Here is a 12,962-nt window from a genome sequence, read left to right on the forward strand (position 1 = left end):
ATAGCGGGGGTTTGTTCAGATTCAGTGACGTACAGGCTATAGCGGATGAGTGTACTAGTGGATGCGAGTCATGAATCCGGTCGGAAGGTGTTTACTGGCCGTGAGCTACCCTTGGTGCACAAATATCGTTCCGACGATAACTTTTGATCCGCCCGTCAGATCGTGGCGATTCTTATATTGATTCGGGGGTACTCGGGAAGATTCATCGCGCGATGACAGCCATGGCGGTCATCCGGCTTTCCGACATGCTCGGATCGTCCATCCGGTGTCATCTAGCAGGATTTTTTCGCACTTTCATTTAAACGGACTTCGTACGACAATGCGAGTGGAAACTCTTTATTACTTTGACAATGGAGAGGCATGCTGGGTGCGATCATACCAGCACAAAAGCACTGGATCCCATCAGAACTCCGAAGTTAAGCGTGCTTGGGCGAGAGTAGTACTAGGATGGGTGACCTCCTGGGAAGTCCTCGTGTTGCACCCCTGTCACTTTTTTCGGCTATCGACCACTTTTTTCGAACAATCTTTCGGTTCTGGAACATCGATGCGAACTGAAACGCACGTTTAGTGCGTCGCCTCCTACGTTTCGGTTCGGATCTTTTTATTTTCTTCCGGATGGTGAATTCAAAGACGTCCGGTCTTTATTATGGCGGGGTGATAGTGTCGTTTGATTCGATAAACGGAATTCGTTCTGACATTTCATTTGCGGTCAAATTATAGCGGGGGTTTGTTCAGATTCAGTGACGTACAGGCTATAGCGGATGAGTGTACTAGTGGATGCGAGTCATGAATCCGGTCGGAAGGTGTTTACTGGCCGTGAGCTACCCTTGGTGCACAAATATCGTTCCGACGATAACTTTTGATCCGCCCGTCAGATCGTAGCGATTCTTATATTGATTCGGGGGTACTCGGGAAGATTAATCGCGCGATGACAGCCCTTGCGGCCATCCGGCTTCCCGACATGCTCGGATCGTCCATCCGGTGTCATCTAGCAGGATTTTTTCGCACTTTCATTTAAACGGACTTCGTACGACAATGCGAGTGGAAACTCTTTATTACTTTGACAATGGAGAGGCATGCTGGGTGCGATCATACCAGCACAAATGCACTGGATCCCATCAGAACTCCGAAGTTAGGCGTGCTTGGGCGAGAGTAGTACTACGATGGGTGACCTCCTGGGAAGTCCTCGTGTTGCACCCCTGTCACTTTTTTCGGCTATCTACCACTTTTTTCGAACAATCTTTCGGTTCTGGAACATCGATGCGAACTGAAACGCACGTTTAGTGCGTCGCCTCCTACGTTTCGGTTCGGATCTTTTTATTTTCTTCCGGATGGTGAATTCAAAGACGTCCGGTCTTTATTATGGCGGGGTGATAGTGTCGTTTGATTCGATAAACGGAATTCGTTCTGACATTTCATTTGCGGTCAAATTATAGCGGGGGTTTGTTCAGATTCAGTGACGTACAGGCTATAGCGGATGAGTGTACTAGTGGATGCGAGTCATGAATCCGGTCGGAAGGTGTTTACTGGCCGTGAGCTACCCTTGGTGCACAAATATCGTTCCGACGATAACTTTTGATCCGCCCGTCAGATCGTAGCGATTCTTATATTGATTCGGGGGTACTCGGGAAGATTAATCGCGCGATGACAGCCCTTGCGGCCATCCGGCTTCCCGACATGCTCGGATCGTCCATCCGGTGTCATCTAGCAGGATTTTTTCGCACTTTCATTTAAACGGACTTCGTACGACAATGCGAGTGGAAACTCTTTATTACTTTGACAATGGAGAGGCATGCTGGGTGCGATCATACCAGCACAAATGCACTGGATCCCATCAGAACTCCGAAGTTAGGCGTGCTTGGGCGAGAGTAGTACTACGATGGGTGACCTCCTGGGAAGTCCTCGTGTTGCACCCCTGTCACTTTTTTCGGCTATCTACCACTTTTTTCGAACAATCTTTCGGTTCTGGAACATCGATGCGAACTGAAACGCACGTTTAGTGCGTCGCCTCCTACGTTTCGGTTCGGATCTTTTTATTTTCTTCCGGATGGTGAATTCAAAGACGTCCGGTCTTTATTATGGCGGGGTGATAGTGTCGTTTGATTCGATAAACGGAATTCGTTCTGACATTTCATTTGCGGTCAAATTATAGCGGGGGTTTGTTCAGATTCAGTGACGTACAGGCTATAGCGGATGAGTGTACTAGTGGATGCGAGTCATGAATCCGGTCGGAAGGTGTTTACTGGCCGTGAGCTACCCTTGGTGCACAAATATCGTTCCGACGATAACTTTTGATCCGCCCGTCAGATCGTGGCGATTCTTATATTGATTCGGGGGTACTCGGGAAGATTCATCGCGCGATGACAGCCCTGGCGGTCATCCGGCTTTCCGACATGCTCGGATCGTCCATCCGGTGTCATCTAGCAGGATTTTTTCGCACTTTCATTTAAACGGACTTCGTACGACAATGCGAGTGGAAACTCTTTATTACTTTGACAATGGAGAGGCATGCTGGGTGCGATCATACCAGCACAAAAGCACTGGATCCCATCAGAACTCCGAAGTTAAGCGTGCTTGGGCGAGAGTAGTACTAGGATGGGTGACCTCCTGGGAAGTCCTCGTGTTGCACCCCTGTCACTTTTTTCGGCTATCTACCACTTTTTTCGAACAATCTTTCGGTTCTGGAACATCGATGCGAACTGAAACGCACGTTTAGTGCGACGCCTCCTACGTTTCGGTTGGGATCTTTTTATTTTCTGCCGGATAGTGAATTCAAATACGTCCGGTCTTTATTATGGCGGGGTGATAGTGTCGTTTGATTCGATAAACGGAATTCGTTCTGACATTTCATTTGCGGTCAAATTATAGCGGGGGTTTGTTCAGATTCAGTGACGTACAGGCTATAGCGGATGAGTGTACTAGTGGATGCGAGTCATGAATCCGGTCGGAAGGTGTTTACTGGCGGTGAGCTACCCTTGGTGCACAAATATCGTTCCGACGATAACTTTTGATCCGCCCGTCAGATCGTGGCGATTCTTATATTGATTCGGGGGTACTCGGGAAGATTCATTGCGCGATGACAGCCCTGGCGGTCATCCGGCTTCCCGACATGCTCGGATCGTCCATCCGGTGTCATCTAGCAGGATTTTTTCGCACTTTCATTTAAACGGACTTCGTACGACAATGCGAGTGGAAACTCTTTATTACTTTGACAATGGAAAGGCATGCTGGGTGCGATCATACCAGCACAAATGCACTGGATCCCATCAGAACTCCGAAATTAAGCGTGCTTGGGCGAGAGTAGTACTAGGATGGGTGACCTCCTGGGAAGTCCTCGTGTTGCACCCCTGTCACTTTTTTCGGCTATCTACCACTTTTTTCGAACAATCTTTCGGTTCTGGAACATCGATGCGAACTGAAACGCACGTTTAGTGCGTCGCTCCTACGTTTCGGTTCGGATCTTTTGATTTTCTTCCGGATGGTGAATTCAAAGACGTCCGGTCTTTATTATGGCGGGGTGATAGTGTCGTTTGATTCGATAAACGGAATTCGTTCTGACATTTCATTTGCGGTCAAATTATAGCGGGGGTTTGTTCAGATTCAGTGACGTACAGGCTATAGCGGATGAGTGTACTAGTGGATGCGAGTCATGAATCCGGTCGGAAGGTGTTTACTGGCCGTGAGCTACCCTTGGTGCACAAATATCGTTCCGACGATAACTTTTGATCCGCCCGTCAGATCGTAGCGATTCTTATATTGATTCGGGGGTACTCGGGAAGATTAATCGCGCGATGACAGCCCTTGCGGTCATACGGCTTCCCGACATGCTCGGATCGTCCATCCGGTGTCATCTAGCAGGATTTTTTCGCACTTTCATTTAAACGGACTTCGTACGACAATGCGAGTGGAAACTCTTTATTACTTTGACAATGGAGAGGCATGCTGGGTGCGATCATACCAGCACAAATGCACTGGATCCCATCAGAACTCCGAAGTTAAGCGTGCTTGGGCGAGAGTAGTACTAGGATGGGTGACCTCCTGGGAAGTCCTCGTGTTGCACCCCTGTCACTTTTTTCGGCTATCTACCACTTTTTTCGAACAATCTTTCGGTTCTGGAACATCGATGCGAACTGAAACGCACGTTTAGTGCGTCGCCTCCTACGTTTCGGTTCGGATCTTTTTATTTTCTTCCGGATGGTGAATTCAAAGACGTCCGGTCTTTATTATGGCGGGGTGATAGTGTCGTTTGATTCGATAAACGGAATTCGTTCTGACATTTCATTTGCGGTCAAATTATAGCGGGGGTTTGTTCAGATTCAGTGACGTACAGGCTATAGCGGATGAGTGTACTAGTGGATGCGAGTCATGAATCCGGTCGGAAGGTGTTTACTGGCCGTGAGCTACCCTTGGTGCACAAATATCGTTCCGACGATAACTTTTGATCCGCCCGTCAGATCGTGGCGATTCTTATATTGATTCGGGGGTACTCGGGAAGATTCATCGCGCGATGACAGCCCTGGCGGTCATCCGGCTTTCCGACATGCTCGGATCGTCCATCCGGTGTCATCTAGCAGGATTTTTTCGCACTTTCATTTAAACGGACTTCGTACGACAATGCGAGTGGAAACTCTTTATTACTTTGACAATGGAGAGGCATGCTGGGTGCGATCATACCAGCACAAAAGCACTGGATCCCATCAGAACTCCGAAGTTAAGCGTGCTTGGGCGAGAGTAGTACTAGGATGGGTGACCTCCTGGGAAGTCCTCGTGTTGCACCCCTGTCACTTTTTTCGGCTATCTACCACTTTTTTCGAACAATCTTTCGGTTCTGGAACATCGATGCGAACTGAAACGCACGTTTAGTGCGACGCCTCCTACGTTTCGGTTGGGATCTTTTTATTTTCTGCCGGATAGTGAATTCAAATACGTCCGGTCTTTATTATGGCGGGGTGATAGTGTCGTTTGATTCGATAAACGGAATTCGTTCTGACATTTCATTTGCGGTCAAATTATAGCGGGGGTTTGTTCAGATTCAGTGACGTACAGGCTATAGCGGATGAGTGTACTAGTGGATGCGAGTCATGAATCCGGTCGGAAGGTGTTTACTGGCGGTGAGCTACCCTTGGTGCACAAATATCGTTCCGACGATAACTTTTGATCCGCCCGTCAGATCGTGGCGATTCTTATATTGATTCGGGGGTACTCGGGAAGATTCATGGCGCGATGACAGCCCTGGCGGTCATCCGGCTTCCCGACATGCTCGGATCGTCCATCCGGTGTCATCTAGCAGGATTTTTTCGCACTTTCATTTAAACGGACTTCGTACGACAATGCGAGTGGAAACTCTTTATTACTTTGACAATGGAAAGGCATGCTGGGTGCGATCATACCAGCACAAATGCACTGGATCCCATCAGAACTCCGAAATTAAGCGTGCTTGGGCGAGAGTAGTACTAGGATGGGTGACCTCCTGGGAAGTCCTCGTGTTGCACCCCTGTCACTTTTTTCGGCTATCTACCACTTTTTTCGAACAATCTTTCGGTTCTGGAACATCGATGCGAACTGAAACGCACGTTTAGTGCGTCGCCTCCTACGTTTCGGTTCGGATCTTTTGATTTTCTTCCGGATGGTGAATTCAAAGACGTCCGGTCTTTATTATGGCGGGGTGATAGTGTCGTTTGATTCGATAAACGGAATTCGTTCTGACATTTCATTTGCGGTCAAATTATAGCGGGGGTTTGTTCAGATTCAGTGACGTACAGGCTATAGCGGATGAGTGTACTAGTGGATGCGAGTCATGAATCCGGTCGGAAGGTGTTTACTGGCCGTGAGCTACCCTTGGTGCACAAATATCGTTCCGACGATAACTTTTGATCCGCCCGTCAGATCGTGGCGATTCTTATATTGATTCGGGGGTACTCGGGAAGATTCATCGCGCGATGACAGCCCTGGCGGTCATCCGGCTTTCCGACATGCTCGGATCGTCCATCCGGTGTCATCTAGCAGGATTTTTTCGCACTTTCATTTAAACGGACTTCGTACGACAATGCGAGTGGAAACTCTTTATTACTTTGACAATGGAGAGGCATGCTGGGTGCGATCATACCAGCACAAAAGCACTGGATCCCATCAGAACTCCGAAGTTAAGCGTGCTTGGGCGAGAGTAGTACTAGGATGGGTGACCTCCTGGGAAGTCCTCGTGTTGCACCCCTGTCACTTTTTTCGGCTATCTACCACTTTTTTCGAACAATCTTTCGGTTCTGGAACATCGATGCGAACTGAAACGCACGTTTAGTGCGTCGCCTCCTACGTTTCGGTTCGGATCTTTTTATTTTCTTCCGGATGGTGAATTCAAAGACGTCCGGTCTTTATTATGGCGGGGTGATAGTGTCGTTTGATTCGATAAACGGAATTCGTTCTGACATTTCATTTGCGGTCAAATTATAGCGGGGGTTTGTTCAGATTCAGTGACGTACAGGCTATAGCGGATGAGTGTACTAGTGGATGCGAGTCATGAATCCGGTCGGAAGGTGTTTACTGGCCGTGAGCTACCCTTGGTGCACAAATATCGTTCCGACGATAACTTTTGATCCGCCCGTCAGATCGTAGCGATTCTTATATTGATTCGGGGGTACTCGGGAAGATTAATCGCGCGATGACAGCCCTTGCGGCCATCCGGCTTCCCGACATGCTCGGATCGTCCATCCGGTGTCATCTAGCAGGATTTTTTCGCACTTTCATTTAAACGGACTTCGTACGACAATGCGAGTGGAAACTCTTTATTACTTTGACAATGGAGAGGCATGCTGGGTGCGATCATACCAGCACAAATGCACTGGATCCCATCAGAACTCCGAAGTTAGGCGTGCTTGGGCGAGAGTAGTACTACGATGGGTGACCTCCTGGGAAGTCCTCGTGTTGCACCCCTGTCACTTTTTTCGGCTATCTACCACTTTTTTCGAACAATCTTTCGGTTCTGGAACATCGATGCGAACTGAAACGCACGTTTAGTGCGTCGCCTCCTACGTTTCGGTTCGGATCTTTTTATTTTCTTCCGGATGGTGAATTCAAAGACGTCCGGTCTTTATTATGGCGGGGTGATAGTGTCGTTTGATTCGATAAACGGAATTCGTTCTGACATTTCATTTGCGGTCAAATTATAGCGGGGGTTTGTTCAGATTCAGTGACGTACAGGCTATAGCGGATGAGTGTACTAGTGGATGCGAGTCATGAATCCGGTCGGAAGGTGTTTACTGGCCGTGAGCTACCCTTGGTGCACAAATATCGTTCCGACGATAACTTTTGATCCGCCCGTCAGATCGTAGCGATTCTTATATTGATTCGGGGGTACTCGGGAAGATTAATCGCGCGATGACAGCCCTTGCGGCCATCCGGCTTCCCGACATGCTCGGATCGTCCATCCGGTGTCATCTAGCAGGATTTTTTCGCACTTTCATTTAAACGGACTTCGTACGACAATGCGAGTGGAAACTCTTTATTACTTTGACAATGGAGAGGCATGCTGGGTGCGATCATACCAGCACAAATGCACTGGATCCCATCAGAACTCCGAAGTTAGGCGTGCTTGGGCGAGAGTAGTACTACGATGGGTGACCTCCTGGGAAGTCCTCGTGTTGCACCCCTGTCACTTTTTTCGGCTATCTACCACTTTTTTCGAACAATCTTTCGGTTCTGGAACATCGATGCGAACTGAAACGCACGTTTAGTGCGTCGCCTCCTACGTTTCGGTTCGGATCTTTTTATTTTCTTCCGGATGGTGAATTCAAAGACGTCCGGTCTTTATTATGGCGGGGTGATAGTGTCGTTTGATTCGATAAACGGAATTCGTTCTGACATTTCATTTGCGGTCAAATTATAGCGGGGGTTTGTTCAGATTCAGTGACGTACAGGCTATAGCGGATGAGTGTACTAGTGGATGCGAGTCATGAATCCGGTCGGAAGGTGTTTACTGGCCGTGAGCTACCCTTGGTGCACAAATATCGTTCCGACGATAACTTTTGATCCGCCCGTCAGATCGTGGCGATTCTTATATTGATTCGGGGGTACTCGGGAAGATTCATCGCGCGATGACAGCCCTGGCGGTCATCCGGCTTTCCGACATGCTCGGATCGTCCATCCGGTGTCATCTAGCAGGATTTTTTCGCACTTTCATTTAAACGGACTTCGTACGACAATGCGAGTGGAAACTCTTTATTACTTTGACAATGGAGAGGCATGCTGGGTGCGATCATACCAGCACAAAAGCACTGGATCCCATCAGAACTCCGAAGTTAAGCGTGCTTGGGCGAGAGTAGTACTAGGATGGGTGACCTCCTGGGAAGTCCTCGTGTTGCACCCCTGTCACTTTTTTCGGCTATCTACCACTTTTTTCGAACAATCTTTCGGTTCTGGAACATCGATGCGAACTGAAACGCACGTTTAGTGCGACGCCTCCTACGTTTCGGTTGGGATCTTTTTATTTTCTGCCGGATAGTGAATTCAAATACGTCCGGTCTTTATTATGGCGGGGTGATAGTGTCGTTTGATTCGATAAACGGAATTCGTTCTGACATTTCATTTGCGGTCAAATTATAGCGGGGGTTTGTTCAGATTCAGTGACGTACAGGCTATAGCGGATGAGTGTACTAGTGGATGCGAGTCATGAATCCGGTCGGAAGGTGTTTACTGGCGGTGAGCTACCCTTGGTGCACAAATATCGTTCCGACGATAACTTTTGATCCGCCCGTCAGATCGTGGCGATTCTTATATTGATTCGGGGGTACTCGGGAAGATTCATTGCGCGATGACAGCCCTGGCGGTCATCCGGCTTCCCGACATGCTCGGATCGTCCATCCGGTGTCATCTAGCAGGATTTTTTCGCACTTTCATTTAAACGGACTTCGTACGACAATGCGAGTGGAAACTCTTTATTACTTTGACAATGGAAAGGCATGCTGGGTGCGATCATACCAGCACAAATGCACTGGATCCCATCAGAACTCCGAAATTAAGCGTGCTTGGGCGAGAGTAGTACTAGGATGGGTGACCTCCTGGGAAGTCCTCGTGTTGCACCCCTGTCACTTTTTTCGGCTATCTACCACTTTTTTCGAACAATCTTTCGGTTCTGGAACATCGATGCGAACTGAAACGCACGTTTAGTGCGTCGCCTCCTACGTTTCGGTTCGGATCTTTTGATTTTCTTCCGGATGGTGAATTCAAAGACGTCCGGTCTTTATTATGGCGGGGTGATAGTGTCGTTTGATTCGATAAACGGAATTCGTTCTGACATTTCATTTGCGGTCAAATTATAGCGGGGGTTTGTTCAGATTCAGTGACGTACAGGCTATAGCGGATGAGTGTACTAGTGGATGCGAGTCATGAATCCGGTCGGAAGGTGTTTACTGGCCGTGAGCTACCCTTGGTGCACAAATATCGTTCCGACGATAACTTTTGATCCGCCCGTCAGATCGTAGCGATTCTTATATTGATTCGGGGGTACTCGGGAAGATTAATCGCGCGATGACAGCCCTTGCGGTCATACGGCTTCCCGACATGCTCGGATCGTCCATCCGGTGTCATCTAGCAGGATTTTTTCGCACTTTCATTTAAACGGACTTCGTACGACAATGCGAGTGGAAACTCTTTATTACTTTGACAATGGAGAGGCATGCTGGGTGCGATCATACCAGCACAAATGCACTGGATCCCATCAGAACTCCGAAGTTAAGCGTGCTTGGGCGAGAGTAGTACTAGGATGGGTGACCTCCTGGGAAGTCCTCGTGTTGCACCCCTGTCACTTTTTTCGGCTATCTACCACTTTTTTCGAACAATCTTTCGGTTCTGGAACATCGATGCGAACTGAAACGCACGTTTAGTGCGTCGCCTCCTACGTTTCGGTTCGGATCTTTTTATTTTCTTCCGGATGGTGAATTCAAAGACGTCCGGTCTTTATTATGGCGGGGTGATAGTGTCGTTTGATTCGATAAACGGAATTCGTTCTGACATTTCATTTGCGGTCAAATTATAGCGGGGGTTTGTTCAGATTCAGTGACGTACAGGCTATAGCGGATGAGTGTACTAGTGGATGCGAGTCATGAATCCGGTCGGAAGGTGTTTACTGGCCGTGAGCTACCCTTGGTGCACAAATATCGTTCCGACGATAACTTTTGATCCGCCCGTCAGATCGTGGCGATTCTTATATTGATTCGGGGGTACTCGGGAAGATTCATCGCGCGATGACAGCCCTGGCGGTCATCCGGCTTTCCGACATGCTCGGATCGTCCATCCGGTGTCATCTAGCAGGATTTTTTCGCACTTTCATTTAAACGGACTTCGTACGACAATGCGAGTGGAAACTCTTTATTACTTTGACAATGGAGAGGCATGCTGGGTGCGATCATACCAGCACAAAAGCACTGGATCCCATCAGAACTCCGAAGTTAAGCGTGCTTGGGCGAGAGTAGTACTAGGATGGGTGACCTCCTGGGAAGTCCTCGTGTTGCACCCCTGTCACTTTTTTCGGCTATCTACCACTTTTTTCGAACAATCTTTCGGTTCTGGAACATCGATGCGAACTGAAACGCACGTTTAGTGCGACGCCTCCTACGTTTCGGTTGGGATCTTTTTATTTTCTGCCGGATAGTGAATTCAAATACGTCCGGTCTTTATTATGGCGGGGTGATAGTGTCGTTTGATTCGATAAACGGAATTCGTTCTGACATTTCATTTGCGGTCAAATTATAGCGGGGGTTTGTTCAGATTCAGTGACGTACAGGCTATAGCGGATGAGTGTACTAGTGGATGCGAGTCATGAATCCGGTCGGAAGGTGTTTACTGGCGGTGAGCTACCCTTGGTGCACAAATATCGTTCCGACGATAACTTTTGATCCGCCCGTCAGATCGTGGCGATTCTTATATTGATTCGGGGGTACTCGGGAAGATTCATTGCGCGATGACAGCCCTGGCGGTCATCCGGCTTCCCGACATGCTCGGATCGTCCATCCGGTGTCATCTAGCAGGATTTTTTCGCACTTTCATTTAAACGGACTTCGTACGACAATGCGAGTGGAAACTCTTTATTACTTTGACAATGGAAAGGCATGCTGGGTGCGATCATACCAGCACAAATGCACTGGATCCCATCAGAACTCCGAAATTAAGCGTGCTTGGGCGAGAGTAGTACTAGGATGGGTGACCTCCTGGGAAGTCCTCGTGTTGCACCCCTGTCACTTTTTTCGGCTATCTACCACTTTTTTCGAACAATCTTTCGGTTCTGGAACATCGATGCGAACTGAAACGCACGTTTAGTGCGTCGCCTCCTACGTTTCGGTTCGGATCTTTTGATTTTCTTCCGGATGGTGAATTCAAAGACGTCCGGTCTTTATTATGGCGGGGTGATAGTGTCGTTTGATTCGATAAACGGAATTCGTTCTGACATTTCATTTGCGGTCAAATTATAGCGGGGGTTTGTTCAGATTCAGTGACGTACAGGCTATAGCGGATGAGTGTACTAGTGGATGCGAGTCATGAATCCGGTCGGAAGGTGTTTACTGGCCGTGAGCTACCCTTGGTGCACAAATATCGTTCCGACGATAACTTTTGATCCGCCCGTCAGATCGTGGCGATTCTTATATTGATTCGGGGGTACTCGGGAAGATTCATCGCGCGATGACAGCCCTGGCGGTCATCCGGCTTTCCGACATGCTCGGATCGTCCATCCGGTGTCATCTAGCAGGATTTTTTCGCACTTTCATTTAAACGGACTTCGTACGACAATGCGAGTGGAAACTCTTTATTACTTTGACAATGGAGAGGCATGCTGGGTGCGATCATACCAGCACAAAAGCACTGGATCCCATCAGAACTCCGAAGTTAAGCGTGCTTGGGCGAGAGTAGTACTAGGATGGGTGACCTCCTGGGAAGTCCTCGTGTTGCACCCCTGTCACTTTTTTCGGCTATCTACCACTTTTTTCGAACAATCTTTCGGTTCTGGAACATCGATGCGAACTGAAACGCACGTTTAGTGCGTCGCCTCCTACGTTTCGGTTCGGATCTTTTTATTTTCTTCCGGATGGTGAATTCAAAGACGTCCGGTCTTTATTATGGCGGGGTGATAGTGTCGTTTGATTCGATAAACGGAATTCGTTCTGACATTTCATTTGCGGTCAAATTATAGCGGGGGTTTGTTCAGATTCAGTGACGTACAGGCTATAGCGGATGAGTGTACTAGTGGATGCGAGTCATGAATCCGGTCGGAAGGTGTTTACTGGCCGTGAGCTACCCTTGGTGCACAAATATCGTTCCGACGATAACTTTTGATCCGCCCGTCAGATCGTGGCGATTCTTATATTGATTCGGGGGTACTCGGGAAGATTCATCGCGCGATGACAGCCCTGGCGGTCATCCGGCTTTCCGACATGCTCGGATCGTCCATCCGGTGTCATCTAGCAGGATTTTTTCGCACTTTCATTTAAACGGACTTCGTACGACAATGCGAGTGGAAACTCTTTATTACTTTGACAATGGAGAGGCATGCTGGGTGCGATCATACCAGCACAAATGCACTGGATCCCATCAGAACTCCGAAGTTAAGCGTGCTTGGGCGAGAGTAGTACTAGGATGGGTGACCTCCTGGGAAGTCCTCGTGTTGCACCCCTGTCACTTTTTTCGGCTATCTACCACTTTTTTCGAACAATCTTTCGGTTCTGGAACATCGATGCGAACTGAAACGCACGTTTAGTGCGACGCCTCCTACGTTTCGGTTGGGATCTTTTTATTTTCTGCCGGATAGTGAATTCAAATACGTCCGGTCTTTATTATGGCGGGGTGATAGTGTCGTCTGATTCGATAAACGGAATTCGTTCTGACATTTCATTTGCGGTCAAATTATAGCGGGGGTTTGTTTAGATTCAGTGACGTACAAGCTATAGCGGATGAGGGTACTAGTGGATGAAAGTCATGAA

General features: G+C 48.3%; 18 non-coding genes across 18 annotated transcripts; all 18 read left to right on the plus strand.

Annotated features, from left to right (window-relative positions):
* Nucleotides 1-365: 365 nt before the first annotated feature.
* On the plus strand, nt 366-484 carry LOC143875008 (5S ribosomal RNA). The gene has a single exon (XR_013249676.1). It is a non-coding gene; the product is annotated as a 5S ribosomal RNA (ribosomal RNA).
* A 597-nt stretch (nt 485-1,081) lies between these two features.
* LOC143874373 (5S ribosomal RNA) lies at nt 1,082-1,200 on the plus strand. The gene has a single exon (XR_013249055.1). It is a non-coding gene; the product is annotated as a 5S ribosomal RNA (ribosomal RNA).
* A 597-nt stretch (nt 1,201-1,797) lies between these two features.
* LOC143874374 (5S ribosomal RNA) lies at nt 1,798-1,916 on the plus strand. The gene has a single exon (XR_013249056.1). It is a non-coding gene; the product is annotated as a 5S ribosomal RNA (ribosomal RNA).
* Nucleotides 1,917-2,513: 597 nt separating this feature from the next.
* On the plus strand, nt 2,514-2,632 carry LOC143875125 (5S ribosomal RNA). Its single transcript, XR_013249787.1, has one exon. It is a non-coding gene; the product is annotated as a 5S ribosomal RNA (ribosomal RNA).
* Nucleotides 2,633-3,229: 597 nt separating this feature from the next.
* Nucleotides 3,230-3,348, plus strand: LOC143873947 (5S ribosomal RNA). The gene has a single exon (XR_013248641.1). It is a non-coding gene; the product is annotated as a 5S ribosomal RNA (ribosomal RNA).
* Nucleotides 3,349-3,944: 596 nt separating this feature from the next.
* On the plus strand, nt 3,945-4,063 carry LOC143872405 (5S ribosomal RNA). The gene has a single exon (XR_013247155.1). It is a non-coding gene; the product is annotated as a 5S ribosomal RNA (ribosomal RNA).
* Nucleotides 4,064-4,660: 597 nt separating this feature from the next.
* LOC143875243 (5S ribosomal RNA) lies at nt 4,661-4,779 on the plus strand. The gene has a single exon (XR_013249899.1). It is a non-coding gene; the product is annotated as a 5S ribosomal RNA (ribosomal RNA).
* Nucleotides 4,780-5,376: 597 nt separating this feature from the next.
* On the plus strand, nt 5,377-5,495 carry LOC143873948 (5S ribosomal RNA). Its single transcript, XR_013248642.1, has one exon. It is a non-coding gene; the product is annotated as a 5S ribosomal RNA (ribosomal RNA).
* A 597-nt stretch (nt 5,496-6,092) lies between these two features.
* On the plus strand, nt 6,093-6,211 carry LOC143875360 (5S ribosomal RNA). The gene has a single exon (XR_013250012.1). It is a non-coding gene; the product is annotated as a 5S ribosomal RNA (ribosomal RNA).
* Nucleotides 6,212-6,808: 597 nt separating this feature from the next.
* On the plus strand, nt 6,809-6,927 carry LOC143874375 (5S ribosomal RNA). Its single transcript, XR_013249057.1, has one exon. It is a non-coding gene; the product is annotated as a 5S ribosomal RNA (ribosomal RNA).
* Nucleotides 6,928-7,524: 597 nt separating this feature from the next.
* On the plus strand, nt 7,525-7,643 carry LOC143874377 (5S ribosomal RNA). The gene has a single exon (XR_013249059.1). It is a non-coding gene; the product is annotated as a 5S ribosomal RNA (ribosomal RNA).
* A 597-nt stretch (nt 7,644-8,240) lies between these two features.
* Nucleotides 8,241-8,359, plus strand: LOC143870133 (5S ribosomal RNA). Its single transcript, XR_013244930.1, has one exon. It is a non-coding gene; the product is annotated as a 5S ribosomal RNA (ribosomal RNA).
* A 597-nt stretch (nt 8,360-8,956) lies between these two features.
* On the plus strand, nt 8,957-9,075 carry LOC143873950 (5S ribosomal RNA). Its single transcript, XR_013248644.1, has one exon. It is a non-coding gene; the product is annotated as a 5S ribosomal RNA (ribosomal RNA).
* Nucleotides 9,076-9,672: 597 nt separating this feature from the next.
* Nucleotides 9,673-9,791, plus strand: LOC143872407 (5S ribosomal RNA). Its single transcript, XR_013247157.1, has one exon. It is a non-coding gene; the product is annotated as a 5S ribosomal RNA (ribosomal RNA).
* Nucleotides 9,792-10,388: 597 nt separating this feature from the next.
* Nucleotides 10,389-10,507, plus strand: LOC143870204 (5S ribosomal RNA). Its single transcript, XR_013244992.1, has one exon. It is a non-coding gene; the product is annotated as a 5S ribosomal RNA (ribosomal RNA).
* Nucleotides 10,508-11,104: 597 nt separating this feature from the next.
* Nucleotides 11,105-11,223, plus strand: LOC143873952 (5S ribosomal RNA). The gene has a single exon (XR_013248645.1). It is a non-coding gene; the product is annotated as a 5S ribosomal RNA (ribosomal RNA).
* Nucleotides 11,224-11,820: 597 nt separating this feature from the next.
* Nucleotides 11,821-11,939, plus strand: LOC143870215 (5S ribosomal RNA). Its single transcript, XR_013245003.1, has one exon. It is a non-coding gene; the product is annotated as a 5S ribosomal RNA (ribosomal RNA).
* Nucleotides 11,940-12,536: 597 nt separating this feature from the next.
* Nucleotides 12,537-12,655, plus strand: LOC143872408 (5S ribosomal RNA). Its single transcript, XR_013247158.1, has one exon. It is a non-coding gene; the product is annotated as a 5S ribosomal RNA (ribosomal RNA).
* Nucleotides 12,656-12,962: the final 307 nt, after the last annotated feature.

This window comes from Tasmannia lanceolata, unplaced genomic scaffold (assembly GCF_043159265.1).
Source record: "Tasmannia lanceolata isolate RefF3 unplaced genomic scaffold, GAP_Taslan_0.1 ptg000003l, whole genome shotgun sequence".
Lineage (NCBI taxonomy): Eukaryota > Viridiplantae > Streptophyta > Magnoliopsida > Canellales > Winteraceae > Tasmannia > Tasmannia lanceolata.